At 49.6% G+C, this 12,246-nt stretch overlaps 1 protein-coding gene across 4 annotated transcripts in view; it reads left to right on the top strand.

Annotated features, from left to right (window-relative positions):
• Epb41l1 (erythrocyte membrane protein band 4.1 like 1) overlaps positions 1–12,246 on the top strand; it is a 120,672-nt gene that overhangs the window by 17,444 nt on the left and 90,982 nt on the right. Inside the window, exon 1 of one of the 4 annotated variants that reach the window (XM_041670547.1) lies at positions 8,582–8,597. The exons of the other annotated variants lie outside the window; for them this stretch is intronic. The gene's annotated coding sequence lies outside the window, so the exon portion shown is untranslated. Of the gene's footprint in view, positions 1–8,581; positions 8,598–12,246 lie in introns of those variants that run through there. 4 annotated transcript variants of the gene reach the window in all.

The following is a 12,246-nucleotide window of genomic DNA, read 5'->3' as shown; positions in this document are numbered from 1 at the left end:
AGGCTGTCTCCTGCTTCAGATGAGGTTGGGCCCAGAGGTTCTAGATTGTTCTGTTACTACTGAGGCAGCATGAAGGTTTGTCTAGGTCTCAGGTTTCTCAAAGGCTGGCGAAGGGGGCAGTGCTGAGGCTGTCCCTGTGGAAGCAGAGGCTGAAGCATTCCTTCGCTGGGCACTCTGTTGGCACACTCTGCCTGAGCTGCTTGCCCACCAAGGGTGGAGACGGCAGACTGGAAGCTGCTGGATCTAGCTGGATCTGCAGGCCTTCGGCCCTTGCTTCCCTTTGCTCAGCCACTCTTGGGTGTAGATTAGACAAGTCAGAGGGCAGTTCTGCTCAGCCTTGCCACTGAACACAATAGAACCTCCTTGGTCTTGGTCCTAGAATCATGTATTTGTGGTCCAGGCAGGTGTTGAGGAGCCTAGGGTCAGGATAAATGAGATTTCTTGAACTTTCTGACAGGAAAATTCTCTTTTGTTTTGTCTATTTTTTTTGAGACAGTTTTTTTTAGGGAAATGTTTGTCGGAAATGAATCTCAAAGAATCTTAACATACAGGATAGCTAAGTGGGTTGCATCCCCTTCTGAAGTTGAGGCAAGGCTAGAGAATAGGCTAATTCCTCAGGACAGGCAATACCACAGACCTTTCTTTGCCTTTGGGTCAGATACTTCACACACCATTGGCTCAGCTAGGCACGGTGACACAGGCCTACAGACCTCCACTAAGGAGGCTGAGGGGATGGTCCAGACCAACATGAAGGCTGGACTCACAACAATAAGATAAATCAAAATAAGTCAACAAGCAGAAAAGAGAAATCAAAAATACTACTGGCTCACAGTAGGGTGAGGTTGCAGAGCGGGCAAAAGCTAGTGACCTACGTGGATTGAGAAATTGTAAAGTCACGTGCCATTGTCGCCGTGGGGCTGTTAGGCAGGATTGCTGTGGCTGAAACATTATTCTAGAATCTTCTAGTTTAGTTTTGGATCCATATGAGGTACACACACACACACACACACACACACACGCATAGGGTCTGTGGTGGAGGGGCTGGCAGTGCTGTTGAGCCAGGCTGGGGCAGGTAGAATGAATGGCTACAGAGCTGGAGTGTGTTATCCCTGAGTAGTGGGGGCAGGGGTGGCTTTAGCTCCATGTAAGAGGAGCGATTTGGTTCCTTCCTGCCAGCACTCGGCCCCACGGAGATCTCTGGGCAGGAAGCACTGGGAACAAGGAATTCTCTGTCCGTGCAACCAAAGGGCAGCCCAGACAGCAGGGGCGGTGGATTAGGAGTCCCCAGGAGGGGGCCTGTGCAGCAGTTCCCTGACATTTGGGTAAGCTCCTGTGTGCAGAGAGAGGTGGGGGCACAGGAACAGGAGGCAGAGGTCCATCTGCTCAAGCATTTATTCCTCATGTTCCTCAAGCCCTCCCAGGAGCCGGGTTCAGAGGCCACTCTGTAGGACTCAGGGTAGAGAAAGAAGAGACAACAGGTATTAGACACCATCTGTTTACTGAGAGAACCAGAGGTTGTGGGAGCTGGGGGGGGGGGGGGGGCGTTAGTTTTCGCAGGCTGCCTGCTGTCCAGGAGGCCGCTGGCCCACTAAGTCCCATATACTTCTCTGAGGTCTTGGCCCTGTTACTTTTCCTTTCTGGACCTCAGCTCCATATTTAATAGACTGTGGATGAGCATATTAGACCTGTTGAAGGGTTCCCAGCTGGGAGAGGCTGGGCCTAAGTGCGCAGGGGCAGTTCCTACATTGGCAGCACAGTCTTGCTCCTCTTGCCCGCTTGACCTGGATCAGAGCATAGGACTGAGGATGAAGAATCAGGCTAACGCGCCATTAACCCACTGTCTTCCTCTCACTCCTCTTGTCTCTTCCCTACGAGCTGTCCCCTGCCTCCGTTTAGATGTCTGGCCATCAAGAAAGGACTGATTTCCTTCTAGGGTTTCTTTGTCAAGAGAAAGACTCTTGACTGGCCCCATTCTTGTTAGACAGGAATATTTTGAGTTGCTCGGCATAGGTCAGTTTCCTGCCCATGTTTCTAACGGAGGGGTGAGGCTACCACCAGACCAAGGTCATGGTGACCGCTGCACAGACATCCCTGGACCATACTAGGGTTTTTGCTGAGTCCCCGTTATAGGAGGATGAACGGTTCATAGCCTGCAGGGGGCAGAAATGCCCCTCTTCTTTGTTGGGTATAGAACATCAGCAGTGGTAACAATCACTTAATGACTGCATCACTGTCTGCCCATGACCCAGGCAGCCAGTCTCCTCTCTGAGCGTGTTTCTGATAAGGGGGGCAGTGATGGTACCCCCCCCCCCCTCATTGATATGCTGGTATAATTACATAAGGGAATATGGCTATTATGGCTAGCATAAAGCCTGAAGGAAGCAAAGGCCCAATAATGCAGCCTTGGTGACAGAGACCTGATGTGCTTTCAGGCCTCTGCGTGGCATGCGTGTTATCCTCATGACAGTCCTTTGGTGAGTACTGTCATCATCAGCCCATTGTATAGGTGCAGAAGCAGCGGTACAACTTAGTCCATACACTGGGATTCAGGCCCATGGAGCCTGGCTTCAGAGCCCAGCCTCCGATTGTTCCGTTTGGTAGGTCAAGTGACCACCATGTGTCTGTTTGCCTGCTGCTTAGTGGCATGCTTCATGGCCTACAGAGGCAATCCAGACCCCAGCTGTACTGTTCTGACTTCCTGCTGAAGTTCACGGTCTGTCTCCATGCAAATCTGTCTGTCCAGCATGCAACACTGCGCCAGGTATCTCGAAAGAGAAGAAAATCCATCCATGAACCCGCCTAAAAGGTCTCCCAGACCAAGGCTGCACCATTAGGCTTTGCTTTCTTCGAGGTTCTGTACTGGACGTATTATCTCATTTAATTACACCAGCCGATTGGTAGAGGGGTACTGTTATTGCCCCGTTTGCCAGCAGGAACACGCTCAGTGAGACAAGCCCAGGGTCCCAGGGCTGAGAGTCCACAAGCCGTTGTTTAAGGTCATATCTGCTGGGCTTCAGAGCCTTTGCTGAAACGACCGTCATCCCTGTGTCCTCCAGAGTGGAATGGAGGTGTGCAGCTGTCGCTGGGACACTGTGCAAATTGCCGTTAAGAGAGACGGGCCAAGCACAATGGGAGTTCAGAGGAGAGATCAGGGAAGAGGGGAGGAGGGGGCTTGGATCCAGTTGAATGGAGCTGGGATCTAAATGTTTGATTCAGGAAGGGCTCTCCATGAGAGGGGAATGCCTGATCAACGGCGGGAAGGGGAGAAGCAGGGGTCGTTAGGTTTCCCTAGGATTGGAAAGCTACGGGCAAAGTCATGTTTTCTGCTTCCTCCAAAAGTGCCCCTTTCTTCCATTTTGTTTTATTCAATAGTGTGAGAGAAATACTCGGTATGCTTCCCCTCCTTCCAGATATGAGGAGGCTAGCCCCGTCTGAATGGTGGACCCCCCAGGGCATGCTCGCTAGTAGGTTTTAGAATTAGCCTCCCTTCACCCCTGCTGGTGGAGGATGGTCCATTGCCCAGAGTTCAGAGCTCCGAGAGGTAGGTGACTTCTGGTGGTCTTTCTGGAGAGAGGGCTTCCTAGCCTCACTCTGAACTACAGGTGGCACTGACCCTTGAAGAACCACCTCTCTTACTGTTAATCATACTGGGCAGGCAGGTAGACAGTACCTGAATCTGGGATCAAGGAGAACCGAGGAATGAGTTTGCTGTTAGTGGCAGTCGTACTTACTAAGGAGAACTTACATTTTATAGGTGAGGACCCCAAAGTTCTAAGGAAAGCAATGGCATTTCTTTGTCACACAGAAGGTAGCTGTGTCATTGTCTTCTGAATGAGGGACGGACTCATGGGAGACTCAGTGAGGAAGCCTGCACTTCCTTCCCCTGCTTTTGCCACCTTATGGTCTCCCTGATTCCAGATGTACCGCCTGCTCCCCAGCCTCTCTCACCTGCAGTAACAGGTCATCCCTTGACTTACTGCCTGCCTACAACCAGAGGGGCTGTGTAAGGAGAGGTCTCTCTGTCTTGCTCTGTCCTGCAGCTACTTTTAAATAATCACCCAGAGGCTTAATAGTAATTACAAAATATTTGACCTATAGCTCAGGCTTATTGCTAACTTGCTCTTACATTTAAAGTAACCCATTTCTGTTAATCTATGAATTGACATGTGGCCATGGCTTTACTGGTCGGCCCTCTGGCATCTTGCTTCTTGGGCAGCTGGCTCACATCTCTCTCAACTCACACCTAGCTTTATTCTACCTAGCTATAGGCCAATTTAGTCTTTATTATCAACCAATAAGAGCAGCACATTCATTGCATATGGAAGGAATCATCCCACAGCAAGGCTGTTTGGGGAGGGTCCTGGCTCTGGAATGTTCCCCCAGAAAAGGCTTAGATATCCAGCATTCCTCTGAGGCTCCATAGCCTGGAGTTTCTCTGATCTTCTCTAGCTCACATGGACTAGAATACAAGTAAGTACCTGAGATTTTCCCACAGAAGGATCCTCAGGTCCCCCCCCCCTCTGATTTTCCTCTATAATCCTGAAGTACAGGACAGAAAAGTGAGTTGTTTTGTTTTGATTTTGAGATAGTCTCCTAGATAGCCTAGGCTGGCCTTGAATGTACCTCAAAACAAAAAACTTAGTATGACCTTGAACTTCTGTTAGTCCTCCTGCTGGGATTTCAGCACACCTGGTCTCTGTCGTGCTGGGGACTGAGACAGGCCTTTTACATTCGCCAAGCAAGCAGTCTACCAGCTGAGTCATATCCCAAAACTTAATAGTCCCTTTTGGTGGGTAGATCAACTGAGGCTCAGAGAAGGCAAATGACTTCTCCAAGGGACACACATTTAGCGTAGTAGAGCTAGGTTTTCAGTGCACAGGAATCCAGCTCCTCCTTCCCATTGCCTGGTGCTGGCAGCTATGGGAAGCTTTGGGGGTGTTCTCTCAGTTCCTCCCCACTCCAGTATCCCCTCCTTGATCTAGGCCAGTGTGCTTGCATGCTTGTTGTGTGTGTGTGTGTGTGTGTGTGTGTGTGCACGCTCATGCACATGCGCGTGTGGGCATGTGAGCATCTTGCCTCCAACTTCCCGAGAACTGCAGAATAAGGCCTCCTGTGTTTTCAGGTCTCATATCTCCATCTCCAACCCACTGCTTTGCCCGTCTTAGCCAGTGTAACAAGCTGGGCTTCCTTTTGACAACCTGAACAAGAGTGACCATTGGATGGGTTTGGGGCTCCTTCTGTGAGATGCTAGAAGCATGGGCTGCTGCCTGCTATCCAAGTAGTAAATGGGGAAACTGAAGCCAGGATTGGCAGTTGCTGCCATCCGGTTACTAGAGAGGCCCGGCTGGGAAGAGGCTGGGCCTGGGCTGTTAGGAGTGGGCTTTTCCTGGGGAAGTCCAGCACACTGAGTGTACTCTCTAAGACAGTGTGTTCAGTGTTTACCTTGTACACACTAAGGGGTGCTTTGGGTTTTTCCAGAAAAGTAGTGCCGTGTATGAACCCAAACTAGAGATTTGAGCTTCTGAGAGCACTGGACTCTCGTAAGCCCAAAAGGGATCCTGGGATCGTTGGGGATGGTTGTGCAAGTCTGGAAATACTCTAGATAAGCTTTATGGCAGGCGAATGACCTCTCTCATCACTCAAGACTGGGGGTGCTGGAGAAATGGCTCAGCATTTAAGAGTACTGCTGCTCTTGTGTGGGACCCTGCTGAGTTCCCAGCACCCACATGGTGGCTCACACCCATCTGTAACTCCATTCCAGGGAGTCTAGTGCCTTCTTCTGGCCGTTGTGGGCACCAGGCGTGCACACAGCGCACACACAAGCATGCAAGCAATAGACTCACACACATAAAATAAGCATAATTTTTTTTTTTTTAAAAAAGAATAGTCTGGATTAGAGCATACCCTACCCGTGAGAGCTCAGCAGATTTGTTGAATAAATGCATTAATAAATATCACATCTTGTAAAGCACATATGTTTGCTCATCATAACAGCCTTGAGAAGAGATAGGCCAAGAATAGTCCCCACTTAACAGGTAAAGAAACGGAGGCCAGGGAACATGAAGAGGCTCATCTTGAGCAATTGAATGAGAGTTTTATTGAGTTGGCAAAGATTTTTCTCCCCTGCCATCTAACCTCTGCTTCACTAAGGCTTGACTGAATACTTTTCCTACAGTTTGCACAGCCACGGGGGATGCACCATTTAGCACGAACAACCTCCATTTCTTCCCGTTGTCCCAAGACTTTGACAGACAGCAGAGATAACATGATTGGTGCCAGGAGGTTCACGCCAGGACTGTGGGTGGCCACATGGGTACCCAGGACGGGGGAGCACAAGGCAACTACAGCCCAGGAGGGTGACAGATAACTGTGCAAAGATAGAAAACACAGCCACATGGCTGGGTTGATGGTCCCAGCTACTTGAGACAGAGTTGTGTCCTCTCGCGGTTACTACTGCAGGAGTCAGGGAGGTGACTGCGTTAACATGGGGACGCATCATGCTCTGGCTGCTGGAATTGCCTCAGCAGTGGATTGCAATTCCACTGATTGCAGTTGAACTTGTGCTCTGTCCAGGCTCAGGCCTGCATGGAGACCTTGTTCCACTACTGTGAGTTTCTGTGAGATGCTTTTTTTTGCCTCTGTGCCTTGATTTGACCATCCGTAAAATGGAGTCAATAATGATCCTCATTTTGGTGAGAACACAGGCAGCTTTACTCAGTAGGTAGTTCCTTCTACTGTGAACTTTAAACCGTGATGATGGTGGTTGATATTTAGATATTGGGATCGGATGTGGTCAGCAAGGCCAGTGATGATTGTGTTCTTGTTGGTAATTTCATGTGTTCAGCCCTTTGCAGTTCACAGACCATGAGCCCATCCATCACTGTACATGCCCTTTGGGAGGCAGGGGAGGTGGCAGCATCTCCATTGTGCTAATATTTATCAGGGAAGTGGCCCCTCATGATTTCAGCTTGGGTCTCCCTGCTTTGAAAATCCCTGTTGAGGTGCTGGGGGAACCTGCCTCTGGGGCTCCACCAGGGAAGGGCAGGGTTAATTTGACCCTGATTTTTTACTCTGTGAATATCATAGATAAGGTTAGCATTGGGTGACAGACACGCACAGGCCTAAAATCCAGATGTTCAGTGTGGCTGGCACAACTGTTTCCCACAGCTTTTGGGCTCAGGATCTTGGTAGCTCGGAGCCCACGGTATCTTTGCCTCATAGCCAGACAGCCCTCAGTTCCTAGATTCAGGTTTCCTTTTCTTGTCTGTTTTCTGTTTTCCCACTCCTGGCCCCGGTGGCTGTGCCTAGGAAAGGGTTGTGTCTCCGACTGCTGGCGCGTTCATTGAGCTCTCACCACAACTGGTGTCCTGGATGCTGGAGTGCAGAAGGCCAGTGCTGCAGGTAAACACGTGCTGTTTTTATGTCCCTAGGATCCAAGTGCTGGCACATAGCTCTGGGAGCTAGTTTTAGGGTGGAGCCTTTGGGGTGAAGGCTCCTTCCTTGTGAACAGCATGCCTGCTCTTGCGAAAGATCCCAGAGAGCCGGCTTGTCCTTCTATCATGTGGGGACATGCTGGAAGGTGCCAGCTGTGTACCAGAAAGTAGCGTCCTTACCGACACCATATCTGCTGCCACCTTGACATTCTAGCCTTTGGAGGTGTGAGGAACAAAGCCAGCTGTGGGTGGTACTTTTGTATAGCAACACTCAGGGATTGGCGGTACCTGGCTGGTAAAATGAAGGGAACTTTCCCCCGGTCTCTGGAGCTCCTGGGAGATCCTAAGAAAGGGGCCTCTTGGTATGGGGTGGGATTTTGAATCTGGGAAAAGTGCCTGTTCCATGGAAGCTTCTGTGTTCTGGGAAGTCAGTCTTATGCTGTGCTCCCATCTCTGGTATAGTTTTGCTGTGTGGCCTTGGGCTAGTCTGTGCGTGTCTGTGGTCATCTCCCCATTGCCCCTCTGAGGGTTTGTGTTGAGATGGGAGTCCCTTGCATCTGTGAGACACTCTTGTGGCCCATGTGTCACATGCTCACATGAGCCCAGCCTTTTAACAAAGTCTTTCCTGTCTAGAGGGCGCTTCTCGGTCCCACAGGATCCGAGGGCAATTTCTGTCATTTTTCCACCTTCCCTGCCTTCTGTCTCAGTTCTCAGATAAGCCTCGGGTTTCTTGCTCAAGTGACACAGCTAGACAGAAGGTTGACTGTCCGAGCAGAAGGGGAGGGACATGGGGGACAGTCCTGGTTATTCCTGACGCACAACATTCCAGTGATAGAAGGCTCAGCGGTGAGCACCTACCCTGTCCCCAGGCAGTGCAAGGACCTCTGGCCCGGCTGGCAGGTTGGGAGGAGCCTCTTTGAGTCCTTCCGGTCCCAGATTCTTGCTGGCTGCTGCCACAGCTCTGGGCTCTGCCATTTGGCCCTGGCACCGGGACTGGTTTGGCAGGTTTTGCCACACCCCTGAGCAATGGGAGGGCTGGAACTGGGGCAGGCCAGGCCAGAGGAAGCAGTGCTGCCCTGCCCTTGACCCCCACCCCCAAAGCCCAACCTACCCTCAGTTACCTTTTCTACCTGTGCTGGAGACTTCCTCAGTCTGTCACTGTGGGTAAGTCTAGTCTTTCCTTGAACATCAGTCTCTTTATCTGTGGGCTTGGGGCTCAGTGTTCTCCAATCATACTATTCTAACTAGAGTTTTGCCATTCATTCCTATCTGTTCTTGGACAAACTGAACAATCTTGACAGCCCTGGGTTCCGAATGGGAAGACAGGCTTTGCCTTATGGTTGCTTCCTGCAGATGTTGACAGGATCAGCTAACGTCCTAGTGAGTATCAAATGTCTCCGGGAAATAGCTTCTTTCTGTACTGTGACCCTCTCAAAGCGGGAGATGTTGTGAGTGCAGGGGTGGAGAGAGCTTTCCCTAGGCACCTCCCTTACCTACTTCCCCAGCTCATAATTGCCAAGAGCCAGACTTTCTGAGCATCTCCATGGGTGCCAGATAGAGAATGAGAAGGTAGAGGGAAGCCCGAGTTTGCTGGCTCCTGTCCCTCCTGATCTGCAGTCAACCCAACAGCCAGTTCAGGGGGAGGGAGGAACAGCCCATCTCTGCGGCAACCCCACTGTGTGGCTGAAGTTCACGGGACCGCCTCACTGAATACTCACAAGAGTATGCAGATTAATTATCCCTCGTGTCCTCAGAAAATGTAGGTTTTGACAACATCTAGGTTAGAAGAAGGAATGGGAATTAGAAGAGGATGTTCTTTGCCTGGGATGGAAGGCTGGTGGAGAGGAGTAAACCGGACTCATGTTTACCAGGTTTCTCCTCTGGACTAGTGGGGATCAGCTACTTTGTATACATTGCATACTGGGGGTGGATCAGTTACTTTGTATATATTGCATACAGGGGGTGGATCAGTTACTTTGTATACATTGCATACTGGGGGGTGGATCAGTTACTTTGTATACATTGCATACTGGGGGGGAAGATCAATTACTTTGTATATATTGCATACTGGGGGGGGCGGATCAGTTACTTTGTATACATTGCATACTGGGGGGCGGATCATTTACTTTGTATATATTGCATACAGGAGAGTATCTTCCAAGACACAAGCCACTTCATTGACTCTTTTGTTCTTATAATAAAATCTAAACTTCTCAACTGGGCCTGGTGGTGCATACCTTTAATTCCAGCAGTTGGGAGGCAGAGGCAGGCGGATTTTTGAATTTGTGGCCAACTGGTCTACAGAGCAAGTTCCAGGACAACCAGGGCTCTATACAGAAACACTGTCTTGGGGGAAAAAATTAAAATCTTAAAATCAAAGTCTAAACTTCCCATGAAGGCCCTCTAGGAAAGGGAGCCTCCTTCCCCCACCGTGTTTCTCCCCACTGGTCACTTAATTGAGCCCCAGGAATCTTCTGTCATTTAGCAAATTCTCACCTCACGACCTTTATATAGGTTGTTCCTTTTACTTAGAGTTCTTTCTCTGACTCTTTGGTTGATTTTTGAGACAGGTTTCTCTGTACAGCCCTGGGTGACCTGGAACTCACTCTGTAGACCAGATTGGCACCGAACCCAGAGATCGGCCTGCCTCTGCCTCTAGAATGCTTGGATAAAAGGCTGTGCCACCACACCTGGCGGCTTCCTCTGGCTCTTTATGGCTTTGGCTCCTTACCTTTTATGTCTCAGTTTATTTAATTCTCCATCCCACTGATCCCATAACTGCTTCCTCTCTCTGCCCTGCCCAGCTTTTGAAATAAGACCTTGCTATGCAGCTCAGGTTAGCCTTGAATTCATGACCCTTCTGCCTAAACTTGAGTTACTAACCTAAGCCATTATGCCCAGTTTATCTCCATATCTCAATCCCTTGTCATCATAATGTGTGTGAGTGTGTATGTGTTTAATAGTTCATTTCTGTTCTTATTTCTACAGTGCACAACACAAGCTAGGCAGTCAGTGTGTCTGATGGAGGGAGTCAGAGTGCCGGTGGATGCCTGGGCCTACAGCACCGCTCTTAGTAGGTGCTTGGTAAATGGTGGCTTTTAGAGGGAATTAACATGGAAGTAAGTTAATACCCACTCGTGCATGGGGTGAGGGCGCAGCAGCAACTGAAACTGGAAAGCTGAGCTGGTGTTGGATCCCTGATGCCCAGCTGTGGTTTAGATTATCTGAAGGACAGTGCCCAGAAATCATTGAGGGTGAGAATGGAGAGATGGCTCATCAGTGAAGAGCACTGGCTGCTCTTTCAGAGGACCTGGGTGAGTTCCCAACATCCATACAGCAGCTCACAACTGTCTGTAACTCCAGTTCCAAATATCCAATGCCTTCTTCTGACCTCTGTAGGCAACAGGCCATACATGCTGGCAAAATGCTCATATGTGTAAAATAAGAAGAGATAAATCTTTTTGTTTGCTCTTTGCTTTTGAGTCTCTGTATATCCCTTGCTCTCCTGGAACTTGCTCTGCAGACCAGGACTTGCTTTGCAGTCTCAAACTCAGAGATCTGCCTGACTCTGCCTCCCAAGAGCTAGGATTAAAGGTGTGCACCACCACCATCAAGGAAGGAAGGAAAGAAGGAAGACAAATCATTGTTGGCCATGGAGATAAATGCACAGCTCTCTTGAAAGTCTGGCTACAGCCACTCTTTATTAAAAGTCCATAGTCCATGCTATACTATGGGGTACGTTGGATAAAGGCAAACCTAGAGAGGAACAGGCTAGACCCTTGCTGATGTGGCTTTGCCAACCCAGGAGAACTCAGTGGGGCACAAGCTGTATTTTCTGATTCCATTAGCTACTGCAGTGTTTTTGCAGGGCAGAGGACAGGGTGACCCGAGTTTTTATTTTTTTTTAAACTTTATTTTTATTTTATGTGAATTGGTGTTTTGCCTGTCTGTGTGAGGGTGCTTCTGGAACCAGAGTCAGAGACAGTTGCGAGCTGCCATATGGGTGCTGGGAGTTGAACCTGGGTCCTTTGGAAGAGCAGTCAGTGCTCTTAACCACAGCCATCTTTCCAGCCTGAGGGTTTAATGCATAGATTTATCCATGGCCTCTGCTGGATTCCTCTGTGGATGGATTGATGTTAGTGTATGCCTCCTAGGGTCTGGGTAAATGTTAGTTGAGGTAGTGCAGGCGAGGCTGGGCAGAGGGATGCCATTGACTGTGTTCACTTGGGGCAAGCTGGCATCTTTCATTCAGCAGCGGCACGTTCAGAAAGGGCCTTTCAAAGAAATAGCGTCCTAGTTAGGGTTACTATTGCTGCGATGAAACACCATGACCAAAAGCAGCTTGGGGAGGAAAGGGTTTATTTCACCCACAGTTCCATAGAACAGTAGTTCATCATCAGAAACACGAGGGCAGGAACCTGGAGGCAGGAACTGATGCAGAGGCCATGAGAATGCTGCTTACCGGCTCGTTCTCCTTGGTTTGCACAGCCTGTTTTCTAGTAGAACCTGGGACCAATAGCCCAGGGATGGCAGCATCCACAATTGGCTGGGCCCTCCCCTGTCAATCACTAAGTAAATACCCTCCAGCTGAATTTTATGGAGGCATTTTTTCATTGAGCTTCCCTTTCAGACAATTCTACCTGTGTCAAGTTGACATAAAACTAGCCAGGAAAAAGAGGTAACCGTGGGTGCAAAGGAGACAGTAAGCGAAGGGCCTCAAACGGGATTGGGTTTTAGAGTGGGCCTAAGCTTGCTAGACATGCTGGGGAGTAGAAGTTTGTGCAATAGCAGGCAGCCAGCATCCTATGCCTGT

The sequence above is a fragment of the Microtus oregoni genome, unplaced genomic scaffold (assembly GCF_018167655.1).
Source record: "Microtus oregoni isolate MIOR12 unplaced genomic scaffold, Mior012 000020F_ref0000438, whole genome shotgun sequence".
Lineage (NCBI taxonomy): Eukaryota > Metazoa > Chordata > Mammalia > Rodentia > Cricetidae > Microtus > Microtus oregoni.
The sequence above is the reverse complement of the archived record's forward strand: the minus strand, read 5'-3'. Positions and strand labels throughout refer to the sequence as shown.